The following is a 19922-nucleotide window of genomic DNA, read 5'->3' as shown; positions in this document are numbered from 1 at the left end:
AGTGTGCCAGTACTATGATTAAGAGCCCTGCCTCTCTAGCTGCTCATTCCATACTGTTACATAGCTGTTGCATACAACACAGGGCTTATAGGTCTGCAGAGTGTGTACAGATACCTCTCCAGATGATGTAAAAAGCAGCCCTCATACAGTGGAACTTAGGACATGTGCTGGGAGTACAATGGCCTACAATTGTAATACTTGGCCACCCAATGGATATATTTCTCACTCAAACACACACACTCAGGATACTGGTCATGCACACACACACACACACACACACACACACACACACACACACACACACACACACACACACACACACACCACACACACACACACACACACACACACACACACACACACACACACACACACACACACAACTGAGATTCATAGGATCATGTGTTCATAGGTGTGAACCAGGCTAATGGGCATGGAGCCATGGCAAGCCTAGCCCATGGAAGTAGCCTGGCATCATGCAACCTGACATTTTTTCCCAGTACATCTATTGACCATTGCCACTTCAGTGATGGCCACCCTTACAGTTACAATCCCCTGCCACTCATCCAGATTTCTCTTGAAGAGGGTCAGTGAGGTGCTCTGACATGTATGCAATATATATTGCATTACATGTCAACTAGCTGGGTTATGTACCTGTCCCCCAGCATGTTCTGTTGAGTGTGGTAATGAGGTTGAGGTATCCATGGCATGTGGTGCATACAGATCAGAGTTTAACTAAATATGGAATTCCTAACACAGCTAGCCACATATGGCATTGTCAGTCAAGCATGGAGTGCCTGTAAGTAGCCAAGATGTGGCCTAGACTACTTGGAGGTATTGCACTCTGTCCATATAGGACAGTTGTTTGCAGGCTAAGGCCCTACTTGTGAGATACACTTGCAGCCTCCACAGTTGTTGCAGGAGTCTAATGAGCTGCATGGCAAATGGGCATTGAACCTGCTGGTTGACCTTGTGAGGGGAGAGTAGAGGGCGACATTGGCATCTTCCCTCCTGGATGACCAACCCTTGCTTATGAGATATGCCACATAGAAGTTATTTTTGTCCACAGTTGCAATGTGGTGGCCATAAGAGAGGTCAATGTTAGCTTGTGCTCCCAGGCCTCTTATAAGGACTTCTGTGCCTATTGGACTACCAGCAATGTGTTAATCAATGGTAAACACATTGATTCCACTAAGAACTGCAACACATTTCTTTCCATTCAGCCTAAGGCCAGTATTCTGACATCAGTTGGATGTCTCAGCGGGGCCTTTATGCAGGATGTCAACATGATATGGGATGTACACATGGCACCCACCTTGCAATTGTCTGCGAACATTGTCAGCCAGGGTACCTTTGTGTTGTTCTGGATGTCAGGGGCATACATGACAAACATGAGGGGACCCATTATCAACCCCTGTGTACTCCACTCTTGACTGGTTGGCAGTCTGACATGGAGTCTGCTGCCTTCATACTGTGGGTCCCATGCATGAGCCAGTTTGCAACCCACCAAGTGACATAGGGGTTGATGCTCAGATGGCTGAGTTTGTCTATGATTCCTGAGTGGGGAATGGTATCACAGGATTAGAATACCTGCCTATCTTGCTTTTGTGTCTGTACTGTTACATAGTTGTTTCATATGGCACACAGCTTATAGACCTACAGAGTGCCCACAGCTACCACTACAGTGGTTAACAACAGTGGGCCCTGTACAGTCGACATTTGGATGTGTACTGGGTGTGGAAAGTTTGCAACACACAGACACACACACACACACACACACACACACACACACACACACACACACACACACACACACACCAGTATTGAGATTAGAACTCATACCTATGTTTAATATAGTGTTACACAGTTAGCAGATGCACCATGGAGCTTATACAATTTCAACTAGTCCAAAGATACTTCTAAGGTGAATGACATCAACAGGACTACTACATTAGGGTGAGGGAAAGTGTAAAGGGTGATGCACAACTCAAAATGGTATGACCCACACAGTATATGACACACACACACACACACACACACACACACACACACACACACACACACACACACACACACACACACACACACACAAAAAAACATACACGTACACACATGGACACACTTGCCAGTATTGAGATTAGAACCCCTACCTGTCTAGTTATTTGTACTGTAGTGTTCCACCATTACCACATATGCTACAGAGCTTACTGGACTAACAATTGGAGAAAGGTGCTGACAACTGCACAGCTGAGGTAAAGAATTACAGGTGGCAGCTAGTCTGCCTTCAGTTTTTCTCTTACATCTTGCTAGTTCTTTCTGTCTTGCACTTCAAATGGCATAAAAGCTTTTCACTTCCACAAGTTATTGTATCAGTAAGTATTTCACACCTGGGAGCTATCAGCAGAACTTGTTCCTCACAGAATTAGTCTTAGTACTAAGTAGTTATGATCATCCCTCCTGGCATGACTGAAGTCCAATTTTCTGTACTTTCACCCATTAACGTACTGCACTTGTACATTCTGAGGCACTGTTGCAACTGCCTCATGTACACAGACAAACCTCTCCTTTAAACTCCAAACAATCAGATCTGTGAGAGTTACCCTTATATCACCAAATGTGGAAATATGCACTCTCCAGCGAAGACTGCACTAGCTGGTCAAGAGGATAAGGTCAATACCTGCAACACACCATGTGGAACACATAGCTCGACACAACACCTACTATGACAGCCCTGACATACACTGAAAAACCATATGAAATGTAAGGCATGGCATACAGCCTACCCTGATCTGGCCAAGCCTTTTGATACTATTCCTCAGTCAGGAATTATTCCTAAACCCACCAAACTAGACATCAACCCCTATATCAGTGGGTGACTTGCAACCTGGTTCACAGAACACACAGTGTGACAGTAGCAAAATCCAAGTCAGACTGGCAAGCAGTCACAAGTGGAGACAAGCAGGGATCAGTACTGGGTAGTGTCCTGTCCAGCATCTACTTCTCAGGAGTCCAACCCAACACAGAGGAACTCTGGCTGACCAAGTTCACAGAGGACTGCAAGCTGGGAGCTCTCATTAACTCCACATGTGATGCAGGCATCTTACAGAAAGGCCTCACTGAGACCAATGAGTGGTGTGGAAACCATGGCCAGAAGCTTAACACCACAAAATGCATCATCATCCCCTTTGGTAAAACACTCAGTTACCAGTAAGTACTACATCAATGGGAGACCAATGAACACTGTAGGCATTATAAGAGATCTGGGTACACAGGTTGACAGCAACTTATCCTTCAACCACCACATTGCCACTGTGGTGAGGAAGCCGTTCTAAGTGGCACACTACATTACCAAGAGTATTGCATCCAGGAAGACAGAGGTAATGATCTCTGTCTACTGCTCCCTCATTACACAACTCATCAGGTATTCTGGCCCATTTGCCATGTACCACAGTAGAGACTTGCAACAGCTGTAGAGGCCACAGAAGCACCTCACAAAGAGGTTCCTAGGCATTAAACACACATCCACACAGACAGACTCAGATGACTCCAAGCTATTCTCTGTGTCATATCAGCTAGAGGTTATCTGTGCTTGACTTACAAATCATGTCTGACCCAGCTGTTTTAGATATGCTACATATAAAGACATCCCAATCCCTCAACACCACACACTGCAGAGACATCTACCTCATTACCACAATTGCCACAACATGCTGGTGGGGCATGTCCCTCACCAAGAGACTGAACATGTCGTGAAATACACTTCCCACACATGTCATGCAAAGCACCTAGCTGACCCTGTTTCACGGAAATCTTAATGAGAGGATGGGTAATAGAGAGTTCACCTCCAGGATCACTGCAGTGGTTCTACTTGATGCAAGCACTGAGAAGCAAAATCAGGTGTCACAATGGCATGCCCCTTCTTTGGGCTAGGTTTGTAAAGGCTCCAGGGCCATTAGCCTACTAGACACTTATGAATCTATAAGCGGAATCACATCAGCAGGACTGATAAAGTAGGGCAGTGGGTGTTAAAGTTATAAAAATACTTTGCCCTACAGACACACTTTGACAAACACACATACTTACCAAATGTGAGAGTAGAACCCCTACCTGACTGTTATTTGTACCATAGTGGTTACACATTTATCGCACATGCCACAAAGCTTATGGGGCTGAGGCTTGACAACAGGGACTTCTAAGGTGAGTGATATCTGCAGGACTGCTAAAGTGGGAAAGGGGAAGTATACTGGGTTGGAATGGACCCAAAAGCTTTAACTTGTAAACACACACACACACACACACACACACACACACACACACACACACACACACACACACACACACACACACACACACACACACACACACACACACACACACACACACACACACACACACACACACACACACACACACACACACACACACACACACACACAGTTTGACATTTGCCAGCAGTGAGATTAGACCTCCTACCTAGTTATTTCTACTATAGTGTCACACAGTTATCACATGCACCACAGAGCTTATGGGGGTGATGCTTGTTGAAAGGGACTTGTAAGGTGACTGATATCTACAGGATTGCTAAAGTAGGGAAAAGGGGAAGTGTACTGGGTTTGAATAGACCCAAAAGCTTTAACTAGTAAACACACACAAACTTACTTCAACATTTGCCATGACTGAAATTAGAACGCCTACCTAACAAGTTATTTCTATTATAATGTTACACAGTTATCGCATGAGCCACAGAGCTTATGGGGCTGAGGTCTGACAAAAGGGACTTCTAATGTGACTGATATCTGCAGGACTGCTTAATTAGGGAAAGTGCACTGTGTTAAGATGGACCCAAAAGCTTTTAACTTGAAAGCACACCCTCTTAATTTGACATTTGCCATAACTGAGATTAGAACTCCTACCTAACTAGTTATTTGTCCTATATAGTTTTACACAGTTATTGCATGTGCCACACAGCCTATAGGACTGATACCTCATAAAAGGTACTTCTGTGGTGACAGACATCTTCAAGAATGCTAATGTAGTGCAATGGGAAGTGCAATGGGTGTGGAAGGCCTGTTCATTCCTAAATCCTACTGCCATTTTTCTAAGTGTATGAGCATGCCCAGTGTGACCTCGTATAGTACATGTGGGACTTCATTCCAGAAATGTTTGTACTTTAGCCCAGTTTGTTCTGTGCTACAGCCATACCTCTCGACCTGTTGGTGTGGGATATCTGGTGACAACCTATCAAAATGGGGGGATAATGGGCCATACAGTGATTGCAACTATTTCTCTCAATAATGTATGGGTTGCTAGGGTAACAGTTTAAGATTATGCTCAATAGGGTTATAAGGTGCTTATTTTAGTAGACATCTGACATATATGCTGTTTGGCACTGTCATGTATTGTTTCAGTACCTCATAACATGCCTCCTCAGATCATCACAGTGATTTTACAAAGGAATTCAGGGTGGATGATGCACACACCAATATTATGGGCCAAATGCTATGCATTCTTCCACAATCCAACCTGTTGAGGGGTGTGCTTACAAGCAATTGACTGCTGGAGCTGTGAAAACAGTCCAGCACCTTGGTGATATATTACAATGGTGGAATCTCTGTGCAATTCTGTTCTGGCCTAGTCTGATTTCCAGTCCACAGATGGGTAATATAAGTCAGGCAGGATCAGGGTGACAGGCAGACTCCAGATGACTTTGTAGGGGATAAGATATGGGGGGTGTCCTAGGTCAGATATGTTTGCCTATAGCTACCAGTGCTTTGCATAGGGGTCTGTTCAAAAACGGACTGCACTTAGGAGGGTCTTGTGTGTGTCAGACTGACCAGCCTGGATGTGTGTGCTTGTCTGATATATACATATATATATATATATATATATATATATATATATATATATGTGTGCGTGTGTGTGTGTGTGTGTATGGCTCACCTCATTTTGCTTGGCTGGCCACATTTTCAGGTCAGGATGTTGCATAGGATGAATGATCAGGGAAGGGTATGTTACTCCTCATGGTTGTGGGCCAGGGTTGTGTGGGTTCAGACATGTCACCATCTTCTAGGGTTAAGACTGCCTGCAATAAGTACATTTCCATGTTTGGACTCCTAGCCCTGCCTGTCACCTGTACAGAATATCACAGAATGTCCACATTCATTAGTCATATATCCTGTTGGTTGCACAAATGATTGCAGTTTTCAAGGAAAAGTGTTTTGCAAGTCACTCAGGGTTGAAGTCAGATATTACTGACATTTGACATTGCAGTTTCTGACTTCATACCCATCAGACATTCCATGCTACTATAATCATACCTTCAACTTTAGTACATTGTTAGAGCAGTATTTCAAAGGTGTCCTTCTCTTTGGATGTTTTTCACCCATTATTCATGGCTTTGGCCAGATTTCTAGCTCTCTGATACTGGCAGGTTTTTTTTCTAGCAGTTAGCAGCATGGCCTTTCTTTGCCTTTTTTAGACTGTGTTATGTTGCTGTCATGGACCCCATGACACTTTCTAACAGGGCACTGTGGGTGAGGTATCGGCATTTGCCACAGGCCTGTAGGCCAGGTGTGACAGATGCACACCATCTGTAGCAAGGTAGTGCATTCTGATATGTTCCAAGGTTGTCAGCAGTGGACAACCCTGGGATGGCACCAGTAAGTTGACTGGGAGTGTTACTGATAATTGCTTTCTGTTTGTGTTGAGCCATCACTCTAGTCGATGGCTGGATGCTTTTTAAAGCTAGGGGCATGTTACTAAATTTCTATGAAACTATGGGGTGGTGACACATCTGTACACAATACACATTTGCAGAGACTGTGTTGATATTTGCTTAACATTTTGGGCCCATTTAACATAGTGGTGTGCCCTATCTGTTAGACTACAGGCATAACAGTATTGACCACAGGTCAGATTGTTCTGGCATAAACATTTGTAGTTTCAGACTTCTTACCTCTCAAAGCCATATTGCCACTGCCAGACCTGCTGTGATATCACTGTGTAAATCTCTGTAGATGGGGATTTCATGGATGTCACCATGTGGGTCATTTGCCAGACATTTCTGTATGGTTTTCTACAGCTGATTTGCTGGGTGAGTCTGGTGGTGGGTATGGCACCCCCACTTTGACATCCATGCATGTGACCTATGACCCCCCCCGTTATTTGGCTCACCACATATACTGCAGTGGTATTTGTCAACTAGGCTGGTACTGCATGGTATGGGTAGGCCAGTACTGGGGATACACTTCCTGCTGTCCCACAGAGCTGTCAGTTGTCTGCTGCTATCCCAGTTGGCCACTCCATTCCCTTGCATGCTTGATCAATACCATAGATATGCTATCAGAAAATACCACTCCATTCATTTATTTTGTTAAGGAGACTGGCTTACCTTGTGCCTGAGGCTATTGTGAGGATGGTGCTTGAGGGCTGACTATGTCGGATGCACGCAGTACACTGCCTGTACATGGTAAGGTATAGGTGGTATGATGTTTGGCATCCATTTTACTGTATGTGTGTCAGAAAGACAGATCAGTCCCTGGGGCACTACAATGTCAGTGTATGTGTTATGCATTATCTCTTTGCCAAGACCAGGGCATAATGGGCATGCTAACATCTGCCTACAGGGTCAGGCTCAGGATGTTCCTCCTTTGAGTTTCTCTGTGCCTGTGGCAACCTTGGCAATGGTGGGGGGCTGTGTGGCCCTTGCTCATTTTATTCCTCCGGCAGCTGTTTCAGCAGGATCATATTGTGTAGCATGGCACATACTATGAACATGTGTGCACATGTGGCTGGACAGTACTGCAAGGCTCCACCAGATATGTCAAGGCAGCGGAACCATGAATTGAACATCCCAAACACATGCTCTATAATCATCCTGGTTTATGTGTGTGCCTCATTATGGTGTTCTTGTGTGGGCATGTGTGCATTTCTGATGGGTGTCATCAGCCATGGCTCCAGTATGTAGCCAGCATCCCAAACCAGCTGGCCATATGGGATGTCCCCACTGGCAAATGCCCGGCACAGCTGTGACGAATAGAAAACCAGAAAGAGGCCCCTTGTCAAAAAACAGATCCACTGGAAACCTTAACGCAATTTATTGAATGATAAAATAAGCGTTTTCGCTACAGTTATATGTAGCTTCATCAGAGGTGAAATAATAGCTACATAAGTATCCCCTGTAATTCAAGTTGTTACATATGCTGTTAAAATCACTAGCCCCCTGCGCTTGAATAAACATTTTATCCTAGCACTAAGGTTTTTTTTTGAAAAAAAAAAAAAAAAAAATTTGCAATTATATTGCCAAAGTTGCCTTCCAGGGCATTAAGGTACAAGATAAATAAAATGCAGTTTTTTTTTTTTTTTTTTTTTTTTTCTTTATTGTATCAAAAAAAAAAAAATATAATAATATCTATGCCCATTGTTTTTTTTTTTATTTCAAATAACTTTCTCCTTTTAATACAGGTGTGATGTTATGTTTTGTATTAAGTCCTGGGTGCCTAGCGCAATCCAGTCGTCAAACCATTCTAACTCCTAACTTTTTCAAAAATCAATGGGAATGGGCCACCCCTGATGTGACAAGGGCCTTCTTCTTTTTTACTTGTTTTTTACGTTTTTGACAGCTGTGACGAATGCCAGATGTGGGAGTCATGATAGCTTCCAGGGCTGCCAGCACACACATTCAGGATAATGCCCTGGGTGTCACACATGACCTGGCATTGATGGAGTGGAACCCCTTGTAGTTTAGGTAGACGCTACCCTGGTCACTGAGTGGTGCTTTGATGTGGATGTGCGTGCAGTCTATGGCACCTAGTACCTCCGGGTATTCTGCTACATGGTGGAAGAGATGCATATTGCTGGTCCTCTCCTCACGGGTGCTGGGGAAGTGAATGTGCTCAGCAGCATGTTGTCACATGGCATCCAGGAACTGGTGGAGTATCCTGGATGCAGATGCCTGTGAGACCCCCATGAAATCCCCAGTTGGTCTTTGGAAAGTACTTTTAGCTAGTATTCATAAGGCTATGCATACTTAGGTATCCACTGGGATGGGTTCCCCTCTCTTGGTTCTGTCTCTGAGGCGAGGCCGACACAGCTCAAAAAGTTGCTGAAGTATGTCCCTATCCACGTTGTAGTGCTCTACTATCTCCAGATCATGTAGCCCCTGATAGATTACTCTGGGTCTGAACACTATTCTTCTCCTCCTCAGTCTGAGTTGGTTGTCAGCATTTTCCTCCTCACAACCCTCAGTCTCTAGCACATACTGATAGATCAGAGCAACAGCAGCCCCTAACATGTTTTGTTAGATTTGTCAGTTTAAAATTCCCCCAAATGTGTACACCAGTGGTGTACAGTTTGTGGGAAAAAAACAGACTGAAAGCTGTTTGCATAATTTATAATAGTGTGCTGTGCTATTGCCTGTGTAATTGGCTGATTCTGATACATTACACCTGCCAGCTATGCTAGTTCTCCTTGATTGCCTTCCTTCAGAAGTTTCCCCTTTCCATTTCCTCCCAGTTTAAGCCCTGATGTGCGTCATACATTCCTAGTGCTCAAGTGTAATCAGTTCTGCTATTCCTTGTGTTTTTTTTTTTTAGACCCAGTGCACACCGCACACACCTGTTTAGCTAAAGTAAACACTTTTAAGCAGAACTGGCCCTCCCCGGATGTGAACATGCTCTGCATTTCATGGAATAAGACAAAACTGCCTCAGACACACCCCCTTCCTTAGCTGTGCTTAGCTAAGGACAAACACTGGCCACTGAGCTCCAACGTGCTTACAGCAAGCATGACACACCCCCTTTTCATGTTAGCTGCTCCTCCTGTTTACACCATGGTGTTAGAGCACTTACACGTTTAGGTGCGGTCTGACACTTAGAAGAAATGTGTGATTCAGTATAAATCTCCTCATTTACATGCACCACTCCCTTACTCCTGAGTTACTACATTTACACTGAGCCTTTCCCCTTAGCAACCACTACCCCCTGGTATTGTTTTCTTTCTGCATGTCATTGACTATAATGGCAAAATGCAGATTTCTCTCAAAATTGATTTTTCCTTTTTTTTTTTTTTTATTTTCAGCATGATCCCATTTGCGTGCCATTGCCCTATGCTTAAACAGCTGACATTGGCCAAAAAAAAGTTTTATTTTAAACAAAATAACCTATTTTTCATGCAAATGGCCATTGGCCTGCCTAACAAATGGAATACATGCTTTATTTTAGGCTGTCATGCCTCCATTTTCTTATTTGCAGAAATGCATTTAGCTAGTAACTGAATACATTTCTACAGGTTACACTATTCCTGCACAAACACTTGCCTGCTTGCTGAATCACTAATTCACCTCATTTGCATGGTTTTCATCAGCAAATGAGGTAATTAGCATAAGGCCGTGGTGTCCATTCAGGAATAGTGTAGGAGTGCTCATGCATGTCCCGGGGCCCCTTTGCTGAATCACTCAGCGGATATATTGCGTGCAGCAGCTTCTGCACTATTCCTGCACATCACGCAGGGCTTCATGAATCCCAGGGCCCATATATTCTGGCACTCAGTTAATAAGCTGCTGCATCCCAGGAAACCATCATCCCCTAACCCCTGCCCCAATAGCACTGCCACTGATACTGATACTTTGCTTAATACATTCTTCATTAACACTATTCACAGCCTTACCAAGAATGAGAATATTACCTATCCCACACTCTCTACACCTACATCTGCCATATTTTCTCCTCAACCCATCCCCACAGCCTATATTAAATCTCTTCTGACTAAACTTAAAACTTGCTCTCTATCCATTGATAATCTACCACCACAATTCCTAAAAATTGCTGCCAAATCTATTGCTTTCCCCATCTCTATATTATTCAATAGATCCATTACAAAAACACTGTGCCTAACATATGGAAAAAGTTTTATGCCATTACCTTGCATAAAGGTGGCAAGTGAACCAGCCCCTCCAACTTCAGGCCAATTGCCATCTTATCTCCCCTGTCTAAAATTCTAGAAAAATGCATTCACAAACAGCTTCTTGAACATCTTATACAAGAAAATCTCACACCAACATATCATGGCTTTTTCCCAAAACAAAGTACTGCTACTGCTCTAATATCCTTCATAGATACTATTGTAAATTCGCACAGCAACAAAATGTTAGTGTCTTGCGTGTTTCTTGATCTCTCTAACACTTTCAATACAGTCTCCCATAGATTAATTCTATCCAAACTACCCTCACTGAACCTCTCTGACTCTGCACTATCTTGGTTCTCAAGCTACCTCTCCAGTAGATTCCAAGTAGTAAAATGGTAAGCCAGTTTCACTCCCTTCCTTCCCATTGAAACAGGGGTACCCCTAGGCTCCATCCTGGGCCCCTGTGTTTAACATCCTTGTCAATAACCTCTACTCTTCTTGCCCACTCTCTACTATTGTCCAATATGATGATGTCCCTACTATTATCTCCTGCTCTGACAACATCGCTTATCTCTATTCCCTCACCCAAGAGTCCCTTCACACAGTCAAAAGGTGGCTTACTTCCAACCAAATGTTACTTAACCCAAGAAAAACCAGACGTCTTCTATTTTTCTCTACAAATCTCCATCATCACAAAGCCACCTTTACTGTCTCTTCCATCAACAACACTATCATCTCCACTGAACACCACACTAAACTTCTAGGCATTCTAATCGATGACCAACTAAAATTTTATCTCCATACTCATTAATGCATTAAATAGACAGATCAAAAGTTGGGCCTGCTTTACAGGCATAAAAAATCCTTACAAATGCTTCAGTAGTCTACCTTGCACAAGATTTCCTACTTTCCACACTTCGCTATGCAGCCCCTACTCTCACAAATCTACAATCCAATCTTCTGTCCAAACTTGAACTCACCTATAACAAAATTGCCAGATTTGCCTCTAACCAACCTTATTGTACCCTCCTCTGTATTGTTCTAAAGAGTCTGCACTGGTGGAAGTTCACACCAAATTCTACTACCCCAACTTATCTTGGTACATTCTATCCTACACGATCCTTCCACTTGTCCTTTTCTCTCTACTGTTAGCCAACCTTATACTCCAAACCATACACTCCGTAGCCCTGAACAGCTTCTGTTGCAAGTTTATAAGCCTAAAAATATTGGTAAACTCCTCTACAGTTACTCTGTAGCTAATGCCTGGAATAAACCTCCCCTAAGTATCAGATCTATTGATACCCCTACATCCTTTAAAACTATACTGAAGGAAAACCTTTATAAATCCTGATCATGCCTGTGTAATCATCCTATTTGATATATATATATTTTTTCATTATTCTACAATAAGTCAGCCATTACATTTATTCCCTCCTTATAACTTTGCTACTTATCTCTTCCACTTCTCTTTGCTACTTCTTCATACTATCCTAACTGTTTCTGTGCTTCCTTTAACTATGCTAACAGTCTTCTCTTTGTATTCTCTGCTTCCTCATCTGTTGTCTGGTCAATGACCTTTTTTTCATAGGTGTTTACCCCTGCTTATACTATCTTTACCTTTAATATCATCTGCTTTTCCTATTGCTGCCTCTAGCATGTGACCTGCCTCTCCTATAGCTGCCTTCAGCATGTAACCACCTATGATATTTTTCTCTACTATTATGTACAAAATTGGCCATAATCAATTATGTTTGTATATATCATACATTGTTTTTGAATGGTGTCATTTATATACTCTCTCTGACAAGTTTTTGTACTATGTATTGCTTAGTTTGGATACATTCTTCTCATCTACATATTTTTTACCATTGTTATTTATACTTGTTATTTACATTTGTTTCTGTTTTTCTATTGGAGCTTTTCTCCTCGGGTCTCAGCTGAAAAAGGGCTATTACGCAGTCAGACTAACCCAGGCAACAAATGTCAAATAAAAATAAATTAATATACATTTGAACCTATGTCACATCTTATAATACCTTTTGTTTTATTGAAAACTGTCAAAAACACCCCTAATACCTCCCTAAAACCTATTAATTTAATACTGACAGCCACACTCACAAACTTGAATTAACCTAAAATAAAAGTCATCCATGCTAAGCAGCATGATGCAGCCTGAGTTTCTACTAAGTGCTGATTGGCTTTGTCTTATCTTTATAGCTCTCCAAGCTGGGAAAACCCCTGAATATTTTCAGAGAACACTAACTACCTTGGGAAAGCTCCTGAATGCTTTCAGAGAACATTATTTACTTTGGGAAAAACCCTGAATGGTTTCTGAGAACATTATCTCTTAGCCAATTTCTATTTTCTTTTTTTTTCTCAGCCAATCACTCTCCCACCAGACTGCAGCCAGTGTCTCTTTATCAGATTGTCTCCATAGAAACATGAGAGCCAGGCATCCAGTTTCTCTTTATCAGATGGTTTCCATGTAAACTTGAAGACCAGCTGCAGATTTATTAGTGAGCATATATATATTTGCTAGAAAAAAGCCTCATAATATTTAATGTTCTTTTTCATTTACTTTCTCTCTCTAAAACGTGTTACCAAATTAATCTAAGCCCTTTAATCCAGTCATTTATCTATGCAAGAATGATAGAAAACACATTATTTTTTCTTTTATCATTCTTTTTAACCAGGTTTTTTAAATACATTGCAATGCTTACATTTCTTAACACTGAGCAAGAAGAGAAAGGGAAGGGACAAAGAAAAGAAAAGGGAAAAAAAGAACAGCAGCACCTGTTTCAGTCCTCACTACACTTAAAAATAACTGGAAAAACTTTACTTTATAGCATGTAAAGAAAATCACATGACACAAAATTGGTACTATTTAAGAAAAATAAAGTGTTTACCTTCAGTTAACTTTCTCCCTCTTCTTCCCCCCAAAGCACTTTTCCAAACATTAATGACATGAAGTAGGGTATATGCTTTAGAGCCCCCACAAGTCCAAGAAATTCTAAAAAGGTACAATATTTCCAGATTTTCTTGTACTGTCATATTTTACAAATATAATTATTGTATTGTAATCCCATATTAAGTTACTGGTTTTATTACTGTTCATTTCCGAAATCCTGTCTCTGCTTCATTTCCAGCATACTCTTGATTCTTCTAGTCAACTCTTGTGCTCCCTTCCTTCTCTTCAACATTTTCCATTGAAATAATTGAAAAGGCTTCATAGGTACAGCCCATCTGTGGTCTTTATTACCAGAAAAGCAAAAAGCAGAATCTCTTTCTGTTTCAGAGCTTACGTTTTGTTGGACAAACTTTTGTATTTTCTCATTAGGATGTACTTCATCAAAAATGATTTTGTCCCTACAGGAAAGAATACATTTGACAGCTGGGTACAGCAGTTTAAATCACACACCTGCATCTTGACATTCCCTGAATAGCGGAATAAATGTGCTCCTCTTCTGTCTGGTGCACAATTAGTAATCATTCTCCACAAACACTCTGCTGTCTCCCACTTTTAGTACTTTGTCCTTCTGCCACTATTTGTCTGAATCAACTCCTTCTTCTGGTAGGATTACATTTTTACTGTTTAACATCTAGGTTGCTTTCTTATAGCCAGGTTTGGAGCATACACGTGATGTGCCCTTTCAACTAACAACTCCTGCTGTGGAATACCAGTCCAGCTGCTTATTTGTGCTTTCATAAAATTAATGCAGTCTGCTCCTTTCAGCTTCTCTTGTATCACTGAACATCTCAGGTTTTTCCTTAAGTGCTCTGTCCTCTCATTCTATTATTTTTTTGAAATATCTCTTCCTGAACAGTCTCGTATTCAGCCAGCTTTTTCTTTATTTCAACCACTGATCCTTCCAGCTTTATTATCTCGTCTGAATATTCGTTTAAAGTTTCTTCCATTTTCTCAGCCTTTTGTTGTTTCTGTTGAAATACTCTATCAGTGTTTTGTTTATTTTAACCAGGTCTGTATGCACTTGTCATATATCTTTCTGTAGGTTACTAGAAGTCATGTATGAAAGTTGCATTGTTTTTTGCTGAACAGCTGCAGAACTTTCCCCAGTCAGTGTTTCTTCCTCACTTTTTGTAGCTGATTTTTTTTTCCCAGGTCTTCTGTATTTCTTTATTCCTGGCATCCAGACTGTGCACTTACTGGCCTATTACTAAACTTTACCCATAAACACAAGTCTACTGGTCTTCTCGGCTGAGTTTCTGTTTTCAAACTGGGAAAGCTAGAAACAAGCTGTTACTCAATGTTCAGCCATCTTAGAAGTTAGTTCAAACCCTGATATTCCTTGAGGTGTTATTCTGTAAGACCAGATTGTACATTGCTTTGACACAGGTGCTGTCATGGCAAATGCTGTGTAGAAATGAAAATTAAAAGGAGAAAAACAACATAACAAACAATTTAAATAACTTAAAAAGGAAGGATAACAACAAAGACAAAGGGGAGGGGAGAAAATGCAGACATCAAATAAAATCCAATAATGTTGACTATGCTACTATAGCCAACCATACCTCTCAACCTGGAAACATCAAAAATCTGTACAAAGGACCATGAAAAGTAGGTACAACTGGCCAAAAGGTGGGGCACTGATTAACATAAAATCTGCATACGTAATCATGTAACCTGCCCACTCTGATGTAATTGTGGGATACCAACATGGTGATTGAAGTCACTAAATAATAAAAATTAGCAGACATTTGAATTTCATACTTCCTATCCCTCAAAAGATATATTATAATGCAGAAGCTGTTATTCTAGCAAGTATCTGAGTTTACAGGAACAATATTTAAAATCTGTCATCTGTCCCTATTTTTGGACCTTTCTCCCACCATTATTTTTGGTTTTGTCTAGATTCCTTGCTCTGAGAGATTGAGAGGTATGGTGTGTGCATGTCTGTCTAATCACCTTCATGATGGTTTCCTAGTTGAAAGGAGAAACTTCTTTTGGTAGAAACCAAGTACCTAGTTGTCCTAAGACTCCTTGTTGGCCAAGTGGTAGTCACCCCTTCACCTCAAGGGGTAGGGATCAATCCTGAGACAAGGTTCAGAATTTTGCTCCCAGTTGAGATGTTAACACCTTTAGATTAGAGAAGCGGTTCATTACTAGAATCTCTTCTGAGCTAATATGTGTGGATATTAAAACTGTATGTAATTTTGCAAGGCTGGAACTGTCTGCCATTTATTTTTTTTATCTACACTGCTGCCTACTGGTATATACGCTAGTTTCAGAGAAGAGAAAAGTAATATAAAATTGCCAGCATTGGTTCCCTAAATCAGATGCAAACCAGTCAACAACTCCTCCTAATTTTATGGATGTGCTCCATTCCTCTAAATTAAATAATTACTTTTTTCACTACAACAGACTTCATGATCAAGGCCTTTTTCTAGAAGTATTCTGCACTGTTTCTAATTCTGGAGGATTCTTTAAACACACATCCACAAAACTGGGAGCATCATTATTAACTAAGTACATATGCAAACAGTTGACTGCATCTGGTACTGCCAACATGGATAACCCAGCTACTTCCACTTCAACTTCTATTTCCTCTTCTTTAATTACTCTGAAGAAAAAGAGTGCAAAAACTGTCTCTTGCTCACTTACACTGCTTTCATTCAGGTATCTCAGGATTACTCAATCGTATTCTTTTTTATTCCTGGCCAGAAGTTCATCAAATAAGCTCAAGTCTGGTACACTAAAAACAGCAGACACTTGTTCTCTTAACCACTCCAAATGGGGATCAACTAAAGACATATTGTTTGTAAAAAATAAATATTTCAAACCATCAGAAAAAAATGCAACAAATGCTAAACCTAATAGTGGCTCTGAATTACTCTACTCTAAGTGCTCATGTAAGCTTTTACTAATAAGACTAAGTCAGCTCTGTTTACATGGTGGTGTTGCCATAACAACATTGATGCACTTTGATACTGCAAACACAACAGCATAGTCCCAAAAATGTTTTAGTACAACAAGCATACCTCTCAACCAATTAGGGAGGGACACATCCGGAAATATCAGGGATGATCAGGGACCCAATGTGCTAATGGAATGATTTACCAATGCCAAAGTCTATTATATACGCAATAACCGGCTGACAGAGCATGTAACCTAATTCAGATATACCACAGTGCAATGTCTATGGAGGGGTGCACACTACACACACGGCTATATCCCTAGTCCTGTAAGGGTCCTACTTCAGGTTCTAAGTCCCTTATACTGCAGTCAACAATAGTCATACCTACAGCACCTCTTATATCAATTATTTACTGTCTATTACATACAGATCCTCCAGATGTAATATTGTTAACAAGTAACAAAACATTATTTTTTAACAAGTACTGTCACAATACCACAACACACTAGAAAGCAACCCAAACTGTCATGACAATAATTACAGATGAACATTTTGATGTGTTTTCTTTTGATGAAAGTTCATCTGTGATTAACAGAAATAGAATCAAGAAATAAATTTTGACTCATGTCTGGAAGGTTTTGAAAATGAGAATTTATGCTAGGGTTTTAAGCAGGAAAATGCATGGGAGAGCTTCAGATTGTGATACAAAGGGGTGAGACAGGCACAGTCGGTGTTACAGAAACCTGAGCAAGTGATGAAAAAATAGACTAATATATATATACATTCCAGGGTGTTAGATGATCTCGCAGGATCAAAGGAAGAAAGGCACTCTGAATATTAGCAAACTTGAGGGAATAAGAGCAAGAAGTAGTGGTTTTCTGCAATCTACTGCCTACTGCTTAATGAAACTGAATATGTGAAACAGGTAAAGATGTAAATAAGGTTTTTGGGCAATCAAACAGAAATTGTCATGATGGATGGGGTGGTTACCTTACAGAAACAAGAGTAGTTTCACTGCATCCTCTGCTCTGCTCACTATGTGCTGTGCAGCTGCTACCTGCTACTGTGAAGGGACATTAACTTCATTCAAATTCAATGTAGTATGAGGAGTCTGACTACAAACGTATGTAAAAAAAAAGCAAACAAAGTTTGACAGACACAGTCCAAGCCCTATTCTGACAGGCTGGCAGTCGCCCTTATGATGCTGACATCATCGTGCATGCCCTGCATGTGATGATTTCAGTGACAACTTAAAAAAACATTTAAAAAAAAAGCTGGTAATTAAAGGGGCCACTCGGAAATTCATGGCTCCCCATTATTTGGACCTCAAAACTTGTAAATACAGAGGAATTTGGTACATTTGAGAGGTATGCATCCAGCAGCAGCAATACTATTGAGTGCTCAGGTGAGACATACTAGTGAGTGCTGTCAATCCAAGAATATATAATGGCAACTGTTACCTACATTTACTAAGGAGAGGAAATAATGAAGAGTATTCTAACTTCAGCAACAGTACATGATTGCCTGGTGAACTCCCTGTACTATATCTGTGAAGTACTATAGTAATGTGAAAATGTGGCAATAGGTTCCAGTGATTTTTGCCATGCACCATATAATGCTAACATACCAGCAAAGCAATAAACCCATATTGTGACAGAGAGCACACATTACCATACTAAAAATGTGACATGCACTGCCTTAAAACATTGAAGATTATCATCAAGGATAAAGCTTGCAGCATGCCTTAGAGGTAACCTCTATGATATGTAGAAATTACTGTGAGGCTAGTGCATCTCAAAGCTAATGAGGAAGGGATAGCTATACTTGTGAGTATATGATATGAGAGGCGGGCATACTTAACCCTGTGCCTGGAAAGGTGTGACATCCTCCTATAGTATGAAGGATTATTCTCTGAAATACTATCCTGCACTGCAGATAAAAAGAGAGAAACAAATACTACAGAGTTCAAACATTTAAAATAGCGAAAACATATAGAAAAAAATACATCATACTTACAATATATCTTAGGTACCTTCACTCTGACTTCTTCTTCACATTAGCCAAGAAAGTCTGGGTCGCACCTCCTGAAGTCACTGTAGTAGTGCCTGAGCTACTCATCAGAATGAGTGATATAAATTCCATCACAAGCTACCCTGATGAGGCTGTGCCAGGCATCTACCTTATCCTGTCAACCCTGATAGGGGTCACCAAGCAGGTGCTAATGGTGGTCTCTATGTGGGAAAAACAGGAGGATCTTGGCCTGTTAAATACATAATTGATGCACACTCCCTGAAACAGTGCCATTGGTCACCATGAACTGACACAGACAAATTAGAAGTGTGACCTCTGGCAGGGTGTGACATGGCCAGTGCCATTGTAACTATGTTGTAAATGGAATGAAAGGTTTGTGATGTGTCAGAAAATGTTGTACACTATGTTGTGAAACTATTTGACTTGTATTCCTATTTTGTGCCTCCATTGTTCTCAGGCTTACAGTAAGAAATGCAACAACCTTCTTCTATCATCAAACCACCCAGATCTGCTCAATGCTCACCACAGGAGCTCGAGTGGGTGCACAATACTGTATAAGCTTGTAAGTGAGGCTCTGCTTTCAGCCACGATGCATAAAATAAGTGGTTCAAGAGCATTCATGATTCAAGCCCTAATTTGCATTATCATTGTACTCAGAGGCCAAAATCATATATTAATGCCAGTAGCTGCTTAATAGCTCATTATGCTGCAGAAGTGGATGTACAGCACTGACTACACATTGTCTATATATGTGCAAAGCATATTGAGAGGAATAAAAGCAGTACTAGTAAATGCTTGAAATAACTGCCACATTTTTTAACTCACAGCTCATTTGTTGCAGTAGTTACATGAAGTATTCTTTATGCTAATAGTGAGAGTAAAAATATTTTTAATGGTTGGTATATTTTTTGTAACAAGGATAAAGTAAGAAAGGTTTGAATATCCAATGGGAAAGGTGAGGGGAAGCACAATCCTACAGGAATGCTTCATTGCAGCATTTAAAGCTACCAGGCCAACACAGGCCTGATCAGTGATCAGCAGTGATCAAGCACACCTGATGTCTGTATTTAACCTTCAGTGGTGGGCAATTCTGTAATGGGCTCACTGTTATGAGAC

This window comes from Protopterus annectens, chromosome 5.part0 (assembly GCF_019279795.1).
Source record: "Protopterus annectens isolate FY-2018-M chromosome 5.part0, PAN1.0, whole genome shotgun sequence".
Lineage (NCBI taxonomy): Eukaryota > Metazoa > Chordata > Ceratodontiformes > Protopteridae > Protopterus > Protopterus annectens.
The sequence above is the reverse complement of the archived record's forward strand: the minus strand, read 5'-3'. Positions refer to the sequence as shown.